This window comes from Nestor notabilis, unplaced genomic scaffold, assembly GCF_000696875.1.
Source record: "Nestor notabilis isolate BGI_N333 unplaced genomic scaffold, ASM69687v1 scaffold12017, whole genome shotgun sequence".
Classification (NCBI taxonomy): domain Eukaryota; kingdom Metazoa; phylum Chordata; class Aves; order Psittaciformes; family Psittacidae; genus Nestor; species Nestor notabilis.
In genome coordinates this window covers 16,245-29,041 of record NW_009935183.1, presented here as the reverse complement: position 1 = coordinate 29,041, position 12,797 = coordinate 16,245, and the positions used below count along the sequence as shown (strand labels likewise).

The window sequence follows — 12,797 nt, the reverse complement described above, 5'->3', positions numbered from 1 at the left end:
AGATAAAACAGGATTTTTTGGAAGAATTCTGGGATTTAAAGCCTGTCCTAGAAGCAGCAAGAGGCACACGGATGCGCTGCCCTGGAGCTATGCTCATCTCTTCATAGTACAGGAGGCATTTTGCTGTGATGACTATTCCAGGGCAGTATGTTGCAATTTGGGCTCTACTGGATGCTTCTTCAACAAAAAGCCCCAAAAGGAGCAGTGTGGGCTGCAGTCCTGAGTGATGCTCAGCCCAACCCCTGTAGCAGGGAGTTGGGCACCTCAAACAGACACTTTTGGAGCTGTCTGGGGCTTGCCTATAATACTCGCTAGAGAGGAGGAACATCAGCTTTGCAGATCCCACCCTGCTTAAGTGTTTAGCTGTCCTTGTGCTGGCAGAGATTGGCTCTGTTTACCTGGGATACACTGACCTGTCCCTGCAGGCAGGAGGATGCAGCTTCTCCTCCAAGAGACAGAGCTGAGCTTGCTCTTTTCTTTAAAAAAGGAGGAAAAAAAGGGGTGTGTGTGGCACCTCCCTTGGAGATGGTCAACCACGTTCAGTGCCCTCCGTATCCAGAGGCAATTCAAAGATTCATCTCCTAGTTTCCCCGCAAGCATCCTTGCTCTTGGGACTGGTGGCTTTTGGGAGCATGAGGAGCAAGCCCTTGTTCTGCTGAAGCTGGGCCACTGAGACTCAGGTAGTTCAAGGTCTACTGATATAGAGAGGGGAATTATGAATCTGTAGCCTACTGCTTCAGACACCCTCCAAGAGGGAAAGACCCTTCAGTTCCTGTCACTGCACCATGGGCCGCTAATGTTCCTTAAGTGGAATAGCTGCCTAATGTAAAACAGGCTTTAGCACCAGGATGTGAAGTCCCAAATTTCCCCTCCTAGCAGCTGGCATGTACAGCCCAGCTCAGGTTTGGTTTCTCTTTCCAGTTGCTTCCATCCTTACCTGTAGCACAGATCCTGAGTTTGGGGTTTAGCCACCAGCATTGCTGGTGATAAAGGAAGAAGAGTAAGATCCAGACGTGGCTGCACCCCTGGGCTGATGCAGTGGTACCAAACAATTCACTGGTGGAGAAGATTACTGATTTACGTGGGGGGCAGACAGGAGGCTTTTACTTAGAAGCAGTAACTATCAAGTCTCACTTGTTTGAAATACATTGGTGTCATCCTTAGGAACATTTTGCATTGCCAACAAGAAGCAGCCACATCAGGATGGACCTGAGGGCAAAGGGAGGCAGCCATTAGTCAGGGGAGAGTGTGAGAAGCTGCCTGGGGAGCTGGATTGCATGAGACGTTTGCGTCAGGAGTCCCCTGGGAATCTGGGAAGAAAATAAACACGGAGCTACCTTTTACTTCTCATCCCTCTCGTGGTAATAATTTCTTCCTTTGAAGATGGAATCTGATGGGTAGGTGCCTACTGGAACCCAACATGGGTCCAGCCCAGCTAGGTTGGCATAGAAGGGCACCACGGATCTCTCATCTCACAGAGGCCCATGATGCATGCTGCAGCTGGGGTAAAAAAGGAGACATACTCTAAACTGGATTTTGCCCTTCCTTCAAACATGATTTTACCATGCAGAAGATTTTTGTACAGATAAAGGCAGTGGGGCTGCTAGGCTTAATACATTTTCCCATGAGCAAACTCTCATCAAAGAGAATCAAATCTTAGCAGAACCCTTTAAAACACAGACTGTAGTCAATCTGGTAAACTGGATTCTGCTGCCCTTCAACAGGCTTTATGGAGGCAAAGTGAGGGAGCACTGTGTTCACGTAACGGGGACCAAGATTTTACCCTGCGCTCTAAAAAGACCTTGTTGAGCCGGTTGCGCTGCTGTGCCGTGGCTGCTTTGTGCCATCCAGACCTACAGACCTGCCATAAATTCAGCTTAACTCTCCAGTTAAAATGCATTTATGGTTGCTGTGCAATGCTGGAGTGATGCAGGGCAGCCAGCACGTAGCAGTGACCTGGCTTTTTACAGTAGTCATTTGTGTCGTTGCAGCTGTGCTTTAGGGCCTGATTCTCATTTGCTGATTTCACAGTGGCTTGGAGAGAGTCCTCATTTACACTGATAAGATTGAAGTGCCTTTATAGCTCCCATCAGATCAGGCAGTGACTTTGAAGAAAATAAACCTCTGATTTTAGACAAAGAGCTGGAGTGTAATGAAAGCTGCGTGTTATCCTTCACAGGCACCTTGAATAAGGCCACAGGGAGCGAAAGGGAAAGACTGGAAAGCACGGCTTTTTCTCCTTTAGTTTTATGATTTATGTTTTCCCAGCCCATTGAGTTTTTTGGGTCTCTAATTAAAGTCATTAGAGTGGGTGAGGTGGTTGCTTGCGTCTAGTGGATGGACACCTGTGTCACTTAATGAACGGAGTGGCTAATTATAGGTGGAGGTGACTTCAGAGGGCTATTTTCGGTCAGGAATGTCAAGTAGCAAGAAACACCCAAAGTGTTTGTTTTCTGCCCTTACTTAAAGGCAAGGATAACGAGAAGGGTTGACACCACAGGGGAAAGGCAGGCTATAAATGGAATATTTCTCCTGCCTGCTGTCACGCATCCTCTATTGACACTCCCTAATGTGGTCAGTGTGCTCTTTGGCCTTGGCCATCGCTGACTTTTTGCCATAGAAAGGTGACACTAATGTGCAGTGATTCCGCCTGCTTGTGATGTTTCATTGATTCTCAGCATTTTGGGGAGAAAGATGAATTGCAGTAATCTCATTTTCAGTGCAGTGCATTGTAGCCTCTTCTGAAGGAGCTCTGGGTAGCTTGGTAATACTGCTAGCTAAAAATGACACTCAGCAGTGGCAGAGAGTTTTGTTTTCTCTGAGGTTGCCACCTCTTCCTCAGCCATCTGTCCTTTTGTCACTGTAAGAAATGATGCTGGAGCTGTGTGGTTCATGGGGCAGCACCTCAAGACCCCAAGGATATGTTAACAAGCGTATCAAGTAGCTCATTGCTCATTTAGGTGAAGTGGATTTCTTCAGTGGGGTACGTTTTCTGTCCTGTGATGGGTAGTAGTCAGGAATTACTGTCTGAGCAGAGTTTAAACACCACTTACTTGGGCGCCTGGATAATTCAGACTGTTTTCTGCTATGTTCCTTCAACGGGAGAAAAATGCTTTGAATCACAAGGACCTCTCCTGAAGAGAAAGAGCAGATCACTCACCTTGAGCTTCATGTTCTGAATGGCAAGAAATGGTAGCTGTGGATTCGGTTTGCTCGCAATAGCTTTTTGTCTGTTTTATCTTTCCAGAATAAGGAAGTGACATGCAAAAGGGAGAAGTGTCCAGTGCTCTCCAAGGACTGTGCTCTCGTCATTAAGCAGAGAGGAGCTTGCTGTGAGCGTTGCAAAGGTGCGCTTCCCTTCCTCTTGTTTCCCTCTTTCCTAAAGCATAATCGGTTCATATCTGTGTTGCCAGAGGTTGGGCAAAGTTGGGAGCTTCTCAGCTAGGACTTGCTGTCACCAGAGGCTAGAAAAGGGCATTAACCATGATTAAAATTAGTAGGTTTACAAAGCTGGTGGAAAATGCATAAATTCAGGTATGTGTCCTGTAACGACTAGTTCTTGCACAGCAGCATCCTTTAGAAATACATCTTTATTGTACTTTGTTAACAGGTTTTCAGTCTTTTGAAGGGATATCTCCTGTTGTAACCATCAGAACTAGTTCAGATCAACACCAATCTGTTAGTAGCAACCAGTCAATACGAATTCCTTAAACTTTTGGTGTGGTTGGCCAGAATAGGAGTAATGCTTCTGAGTAACAAAGAGCAGAGTAATTATCCTCATATTAGAAACAAACCAACCACGTGCTGTTTATTTTCCTAAATGTTTCCTGATTAAAATCATCGTATCATGGATATTTTTATTAAATCTGAAATGGGCAGTAATCTGAGTGTTTATTTCTTGACCAACACTGTATTTTCCAAACTCTTTAGAATGAGAAGATTATCAAATATATAAGTGAATTGTGTAAGCATGCTTACCCACATGAAATATGTGCAAGTAGATGAAGTTGAAAACCAGTCTTTTCTTTATACTGGTGCAGTAATATGCTCTAAAATACTGATTTTGCTGAGGGACTGCTGATGCAGTCAAAGCGGTGGGGAATGTCAGATTGAGACAGCTTTGTTTCTCTGTGTTGTTTAATTCCCCAGTGGTGGCGGAGTGTTTTTGAGATGGAGATAGGGTAGGATAAATTGTTGGGAAGTGCAAGCATTTATTGCCTTCCCAGAGGGAAATACAAATGCAGGAAAGCAGATTACACTGAAATTCAGATGGAAGAGACATGATGGATATGTGTTTTTCCTGGATGGTTGCAGAGGTGTGTTAGCTGCTGCCGTGCTCGTGCTTTGCTGCTGTGCTGCAACTTTGAAATAGGTTTGGCAAGCCACAGTTTGAGGGTTTGTCTAGAAGTCTGACACTTAAAAGGAACTGAAATAAAGAAGTGAAAGCATTACTGAAACGGGGTTTACATAAATTAGATGTAATTTATTTCTTTTGTCCAGTTGTGTTTAGTGTCAACTTTACAGCAAAAGATTCCTACCTGTTGTTTTGAGTAGGCTGGAGGTTGATTTTTCATTTCCATAATGGGATGTGTAGTTGGTCAATGGCCTGACAATTTTATATACATACATATGCATACGTACATGCCTGCATGCATACAGCATGATTCTGCACTAAAACAAAAGGTTTCAAAGTTGAGGATGCACATAGTATTTTAATGTACTATTTTAATTCAGGCTCCTTATAAGATTCTCTGTTTATCCTGAACTGGGGCGAGTACCCATAGAACATTACTAATAGGCTTGAGCCTGGCCTCTGCAGATTGGTATGCCTGAGATCTCTAATGGGAAAGTTAGTAGAAGCTGTTCAAAAACAGAATTAGGAGGCACATGGATAATCGTGATTTTTAGAGTTATGTCTTACAAAGGTGTTAGTCCTTCAAATGTATCAGTAAGTATATGGACAGAGACATCCAACTAATAGGCATACAAGATCCCTCACCAAAAACTACTAAAGAAACTTCAGTAGCCCTGATTTTGCAGAGAAACACTTCTCATCAGTGAATAACTACCAGGTGGTGACAATGAATGATTATTTTAATAATGGAAAAAGGTTACCAGCAGATCATAGGAAAGATCTCAACTTGTCAGCGTGCTCAGAAGTGAGCTAGAAAAGGGGTGAAGAGGGACAGAGAGCTTCCTGCTGCCCTGGTCTCTTTAGCTTTGTAAAGGAGGAGGGCTGCCTGCGAGGAGTTGAGAAGGGTGTTAGGGTACTGCACAGCTGATGACAAAATGGCAAAGGAAGTTAATGTGGATGGGAATAAACTAGTGCACACAGGACAAAACAGTCTTAGCTACAAATACAGTAATGGGCTCTGAGCTGACAGTTACCAGTTAACAACTGTTTCTCAGTGTTATAAAAGATACTTCTCTGGCAGGATCAGCTCAACCCCAGTAGCTCTCCAAAGGGAAAACTGAATGTTGGGTTTACTAGGAAAGGAGTAAGGTACAAACCAGAATGCCCTGATAGTTTTCTCTGTGAGATCACAGTGTGTCTACTGAGGGAATACCAGGCAGGCTGCTTGTTCTTGCTCCTCTGGAGGCTAAGATAGAGCTATGGAGCTTGCCCTGTATTTTTTACTTTACCATGGGTGTCTGTTACTGGCTGCTATCAGAGAGAAGATACGTGACTAGAAGGACATTTCTGAATGAGTTTTTCTGCTCTTTCTGAAAGGTAAAGCAAAATATGCACCCATATACCTACAGCAGTCCTGACACCACATGTCACCAGGTTGTTTTGGTGCTATGGGAATAGGCTGATGGAGCCGGATCTACCTCCAGGGAGGCTGTTTGCTCTCTTGCCATTCCAAATGCTGCTGAAACTTTTGCTGTGCAATGCGCGTATGGGGAGTATTTGGGGAATCACGGGTACAAACACCTCCTGCCTGCCTAGCACTTCAGCTACTCCTTTTGGTGTCCTAGCAGCTCCCTGGCACTCCCTGTGTGGAGCTCAGATGCAGCCAGGACTTTGCCCTGGAGCTCTTGTTCTCAGTTCTATTCTGTCAGCTTGCCAGAGTGCCCATAGGGAATGTGAGCAGGAAAACGGAAACAGGGCTTTTTCTTTCTTTTTTATTTATTCTTTCTTTTTTTTTTCCTAGGCTGGTTTCATTTCATCTAAACGTGAACAAAATATTACAAAGAAAAGACATCAGAATCTGATGGCTTTTTTCTTGGCTTCATTCCCGAAGCCTAGAAGAGCTTAATAAGGCCTTATGGGCTTTTGCCAGCTCTCTTTGATAGCTTCATGTCTTCCTACCTTGTGAAGAAATGAATGAATGAATGAATGAATGAATGGTTGCTGTCATTTGAGCACATCATCAGCATGATGACATCAAGACCAAAGGTTATGTTTCCAGAATTGGCTTCTGTAGGAAGGAAACCGCCACTCATGAGTCATTTGTGACACTGCTGCCAGGATATTTTGTCCTATTGTGAGGAGTGCATAAGGACTGGGTATGTAGGCCCAGTATCTCTGATGGTGGAGTAGTCTAATACTATGTACCTGCCATGGTGCATCCAGCTGAAATCCCGTATTTAGAGCTTTGCATTCAGGAGAAATGGAATTGTTGGCAGACAATGGTGAGCATTATCTCCCTTGCTTTGATTTGGGTATTTGTATGCTGCTGAAATAATTGTTAGCACTTTATTTCATTTTTCTTAGTAAAAAAAGTAAGAAACAGCAGCAGGTATAGCTTTTGCAGTCAGAAAACTCACTGTGGTGGAAACAACATGTTATCCCTAATATATTAATAGATTTGGCTTTACTTAAGGCTTTAATCCTCCAGACTAGCAATGTGTTTGAACACTGATTTTGACTTCAGGCCCTTAGGACCTTGGATAGTAAAGTCAGTGGGGCAAGGCTGTCGTTTGCTGTGTGTTTGTGCAAAGTCTGGAGCAGAGAAATGTGCTCCCATGATTATGGCTCCCTGCTGCAAGGAGAACACAAACAGCTAAGTATAATAGTGCAAATTTTCAGGGAGATTATTCTTCTAACAGGTACTAAATGCAGCTTATAAAACACACTCTATACCTCTAGCATACTGTTAATTTTGAAAATATTAAAAAACTAAGCCCTCTCATTACTTTAGCATAGGATAAACAGGCCACTTTTCATCTCTCAGTTTATTTCATATGTTTAATGGAAACATATGAGATCATTGAGATTAAAGAAATAGATTTGGCAGCATTTTCTTGTTTAGTTAGATGGAGACTTGTCACTTGGATGTAGAGCTCTCTGCACCTCTAATCATAACTTATTTGCTCTCTGAAGAAGTGGTATTACTGGCTCAGGGCTGCATGAAGTTTGCCTTTCTAAAATGGTGCTCCATATTCTACTCTCTAATCTTAAGAATCTGTATCTTCTATGGATGTGCAAAGACAAAATTGGTGGGTATTTGTTATAAGAGATTTGTTCTGAAGTTTCTTTCACTTCCCATGTGCAGTTCTGCTTTTTCTGCCCTTGTAAACTTGTGAGAGTTACTGTGGGTTTTTTTTGTTGTGTTTCGTTTTAATAACTTAATGATCTTAGAGGTTCACGAGCTGTGCTCCATCGACCTGGAGTCTACAGAGAAGGAATCACAGCCCAGGCAACAGCAACACTAGTTCCCTGTAATATTGAATATCCAAAGCTATCGTAGCTAATTGTGCATTTCTTGGATATCAGATGTTATGGTTGAGGCTTGCAGCCAATTTCAACTATTAGGGCTGGCTTGCAAGGGAAGTTAGAGGGAGGTTATGAGTTTATCAGTGTTCTGGATGCTCTACGAACGCCCTGCAGAGGCCATACATACATTCAGTGCTTTGTTTGCCTGTGGGCACCCCTAGTATAAGATACCTGATACCAGTTTGGTGCCCTGCTGTAACACTGACCAGGGGGAGCTTTGTGTAGGGCCCTGCAGCTCATCCTTGCATGCTCTGAAGCAAACTTGCAGAGACAAGGGTGCAACCCAATACGTGGATGGAGGGCGATGGGCTGGGAAGATAATAATCTAGTCCTGGCATCTGTCAGAGACTGGTTATGGAAAGAGATGTTTTGAGGACATAATCAAGTCTTACCTTTTTTCTTGGCCTTTCTCACTGCATCTCAGTCTCTTGGTAATACACTCCAGCCCTGAACCAGAGTCACACTTCTTGAGGCTGGAGGTTTGTCTCAACTTTCATTCAGTTTCTAGCTTTGTATTTCAAGCAAAGGCAGGGATTTTGAAGCAGTGACATATAGCCACTGAGGACAGTATCATCCAGTATCAGGTTATGCCTAAGAGAAGGTCTCTATCTCTCCATCCTTCTCTTGGGTTAACTTTCCTTACAAAGGTCTTAGCACATAAATTTCATGTCCCTTGAATATATGGTGTATACTATAGTGTTCAGCTGCGGCCCAGATTTCAGGCTTTCTTACTACCTTGAGTAATATAATATTCCATTTATGTAAGAAGCTTTTTATGAATTGTCTTGTCATGTTGTCATAAACACTTTTGCTGTCAAACATCAGTTACCTGGAGTTTTACAATCACAGAGCAGTTGCTCAGGATACTTGCATTAGAAGATAACATGAGAGCTCCATGGTGATATGTGGATGCACTTAGACCTTGTGTGTGTGGACACTGCGTCCAGTGCAGCAAAGGAAAAGGAAACTGAAGACCAGGGTGGAGACTTCACACGACATACACGTGTAATGTTTCTCTGGAACAACATGATAAACATCTTAGGACACTTAATACTGGAATAAGAATTTCTTTTACTGTTTAACTTTGCAGCTGTAAGCTGTAGTGATAATGAGGAGATCGGGTATAAATGGCAAATAATCGTGCCACCAAACAACATCCCTCACGACAACCTCATAACCATGAGAGATCACAGCTCTCCAGCTGCCAGGCTTGGCAAGGACACTGAGCTCAAGATTCAATGGTAGCTTTAACTATAAGGCATTTGGATTACGAGGTTCTTATGGACCTGCAGAGTGACTTTTCCCCGCTCTATATTTGTATTGGTGAAGCACACAATGTTTGGGAAGGTGAAATTCAGTTCCAGTAGGATGCAGGGGGGCAAAAACAGCACTGGGAAGAATTGATGTCTTTGTTTCTGTTGCTCTTTGCTCAGTGAATATGAGCTGCTTTGTATCATATGCCTGTGAACTGCGGAGTCCTGGCACAGCTCACCCCCATGGCCACTTTGCTCTGCCGTGTTGTAAGCCCTTGCATCCCTTGAGTATTGTAATTGCAATGGCTCAGCTGCAAATAGGTTTGTACTCAGTTACAGAGGAAAGAGTTGGATTTTCACTGTTTAGAGTTAGGCTGCAGATTTTGTATATACTTTCATGCGTCTGTGTTGACAAATGAAGACCAGGGTTGCCCGATAGGAAGTTTAATTTTCTAGTAGCTGTCAATGGCTTTACCATCATTAAGACACTTGAAAACATATTTTATGGTAGGATTCACAGATCTCTTATTTGGCCAACAGTTTTCCTGCCCAGGAAATAGTGCAGAATGTGCAAGTTATTGTTTTCTTTCTTGTGTGGGGTTTTTGTTTGATTGGGGTTGGTGTTTTTTTCTCTTTGGCTAGAGCTGATATTTAGTGTTAGCATGCCTGGATACCTCCCTGAGGATTAATTTATCAAACACTAAATAAAACATGTCTTCTCACTGTTTTCTTTTTCCTAATGTTTATTTTCCTTGCCAATAGAGAGGTTACTTTTTTGAAATAGAAAGTGGAGGGAAAGCAAGAGAAAGACTTAATAGGAGAAGAAAGATGCTGAAGAAATGAGGGATGAGGAGCCAGTCTATTGTGCACCAATCTATCACTTTCTCTTGGGAGAATAAGGAAATGACTTGTCTATAAAATTCTCATTAGCCTAAAATAAGCAAAAATCTCTTCTGGAATCTTATTAGGCAATGTCAAATTGAGTAATAAAGGCTTGTTTTTAATGAACTGCTAAGGACACTGGCTGAGCTTTAGCACTACTAAACTGTCTCTTACAGTCCATTTCCCTATCTTCACATGATACTGCTGTGTGCTGGGGTGTCTGGGGAAGGCAGAAAAAGGGTCATTTAACAATGTTGCTGGATTTGGAAAAACAAATGGCTTCCTGATTGTTAACTTGTCCACATGCCAATAACAAAATCTGCTATAATTTGCCTCTTTTGTTAGCCGGTTCTGTGTGGGGATGCTTGAGTTTGGATTAAATTGCTCTCTTTCAAATTAAAGCAGCCAGAGGTTGGTATAGCATGTTTGAAAGCAAGGTGCTGGAGTAAGGCATGCCCACCATTAAAACAAAGTAAGTTAGAAAATCAGAATTAACTGTTTTATAGTGTTTTTTTCTGTTGTGCAGCCGTGACTCAAGTCTAGAGGATCCTTTTGCCTTTATGAGGTGACTAGAAGGGAATTAGCAGTTTCCACTGCATATACAATGACCGACTTCAAAGTATTCAGTGGTTTGGTTTGATTCAGATAAGCAACTTTCAGCTTGTGTGTTTATCCAGGACTTATCTGAGCTATTTGGGTTGAAGTATGGGTAATAGGAACAAAACCAGCAACTAACTGAAAGTTAATATTTTACATTAATAAAACACCAGCTATTTTTAAAGAAAATATCAGGAAAAAAATTGGGACACGCTCCTTGACTGATAAGAATCACCTTAGCTCCATTAAAATTGATACAGACCACTGATATTTAACTTCCTTCTGTATGTGGAATCCTAAATGGATACCATATACTGGGGTATATGTCATGGGATCAAATTTACTGATTAATGTTGAATTTTCATGTACTCCTTGGAACATTCTCAGGCTTTTGGGGTTTCCCCTCTTGAAAACCTCCTCTGTAGCCCTTTCTTTTAAAGTTTAGGTTTTGGTTTAAGTAGGTATTCGGGCAGAATAAGTGGATGGCGTTTAAGTGACTGTGCTAAGCTCTGATCTTTCTTGATTTATTCTTTTCTCTTGCTTTCCCTTTCAAATGGTGGATGGAGACAGTGAGATAATGTAGTAGTATTTCCAAAGGGAATTAGAGTGGCTTTTAGGAACTTGAAGCATGTTCTGCCATGCTCTCTTGTAGAAATGGACATCGGGGACTTTGCTGGTGCCTTCGGGCATGAGATGTTCAGTGGTTGCTACTTTCCAAGCCAGGTATGGTGGACAAGTTTCACTCAGCTGAATTTAGGTGAGGCTCATAAACTTCCATGCTATGAGAAGGTGGTCTAGGAAACTGGGTCTGTGTTTGCATGTGTCAGCTGAGAGATGTGCACTTTGAAAGTGAGGTTCAGAAAAACTAGCCAGTATATGTGGGCTTTGCTTCTTTCTCCTTCTGAAGAGTGAGTGGTGGGTGTAGCTCTGGGACATCCAAAGGGCCGAGCGTTGGGGTACACCTCTGCTCACAGGCAGATTGTAAAGCCCTTCCTTTCTTCACCTCTCTTCTGTTTGCCTGACATGCAGTCTTCCCCCAGCTCTCAGCAAGCCTGCTTGTGTTACTGGCTAACTCTCCCCTTCCTTTGTGCTGTTTTCCTCAATTGAGCATCTTCTGAAGTCCAGCTCCCACTGTCCTTCGCGTTGGTGCTTGCGTGATGCTGCTCTGCCTCCCTTACTCTGCTGGCCTGTGCCAAAGCTTGAGAGCGATCTTAGTGCCTCCAGCGCTTCTCCAGACTGTTCCATCCTGGTGTCCAAGCTCTCCCTGCCATGGTTACTTCTGGTGTGCTTCCCCTAGTGCTGCCAGCACCACGTATCAGCAACAGAAAGGGCTTGTGGGCAGGCAGAGTTCGGCTCCCCCCTTGCTGCTTTCCACAGGGACAATGGCTGGTGCTGCAGGGCAGAGGATTTTGTAGCACAGCTTGGCAAGTGAGAGCAAGGGTGACTGCACGGATGCACCACCTTCATGCTTTCTAATCCTTGAACTGCAAATTTCAGTTTAATATGCACAACTGTACATGGAGATTAGCCCAGGGTCATTAGCTTTCTGACAGAGGAAATGTTTCTGAAGTAAAGAACATAATTGGGGAACAAATATGCAAGGTATTTTGCAGTTGATAGTTTCCAACCTGAGCCTTGATTCTGCGCGGTACTGAAGATATCAGACCCATCCTGTAGAACACACAGAGAGATGTTTATCAGCACAGCTCATTCCATCTTGAGTGTCCAGCACACGTATAAACCCTTTATCAGACTGGGACCAGTATGGCCTGGGCTTTTGCAGCTTGAGGATGCTAAACCACGTTGAGCAGGCTCTGCTACTCATCAGGGTTTGCAGTGAGCAGTGAGACTGCACATTAGCTGGGTGATTTTCAGAACAGGACTTCGAAATGCATTAAGAGGAGCTTAGGGCTTCTTGCGTCTCTCTTGAAATGTTGGTTTGCATGTGTGAGAGCTCACAGAACTGTATTTAGTGTGCTGAGAATCTGGACATTGCTTTTGTTATTCAAAATTGGGGCTTTGCTACTTAAAAAGATGGGACATTCAGAAATATACTTTGTACCTTTCAATATTTGTCAGAGATCAGTGGCTTTTAGGGTACTGACCAGCTCTTTTCGAAACAGATCTGTTTCAGCTTAGGTAAGTTAAATAGCCACAGCATCTGCACATTTCTCTTGTGTTGCTGTGTATTTAGCCTGGAAAAAAACATTTGAATACTGCAAATCCTGAAGGACAAGTCTTCTGTTGTTTACGGTCTTAACTGGAGGCAGTTAACACATTTGTAATTGGTCTTTATATACCAGGTTTCCTTTCAATTTTGGGTTGAAGTCAAAACGATTTTGTGG

At 43.0% G+C, this 12,797-nt stretch overlaps 1 long non-coding RNA gene across 1 annotated transcript in view; it reads left to right on the top strand.

Annotated features, from left to right (window-relative positions):
* Positions 1-3,247: 3,247 nt before the first annotated feature.
* LOC104408195 overlaps positions 3,248-12,797 on the top strand; it is a 13,553-nt gene continuing 4,003 nt past the window's right edge. Inside the window, exon 1 of the long non-coding RNA XR_719927.1 lies at positions 3,248-3,347. This is a non-coding gene — a long non-coding RNA (uncharacterized LOC104408195). The remainder of the gene's footprint in view (positions 3,348-12,797) is intronic.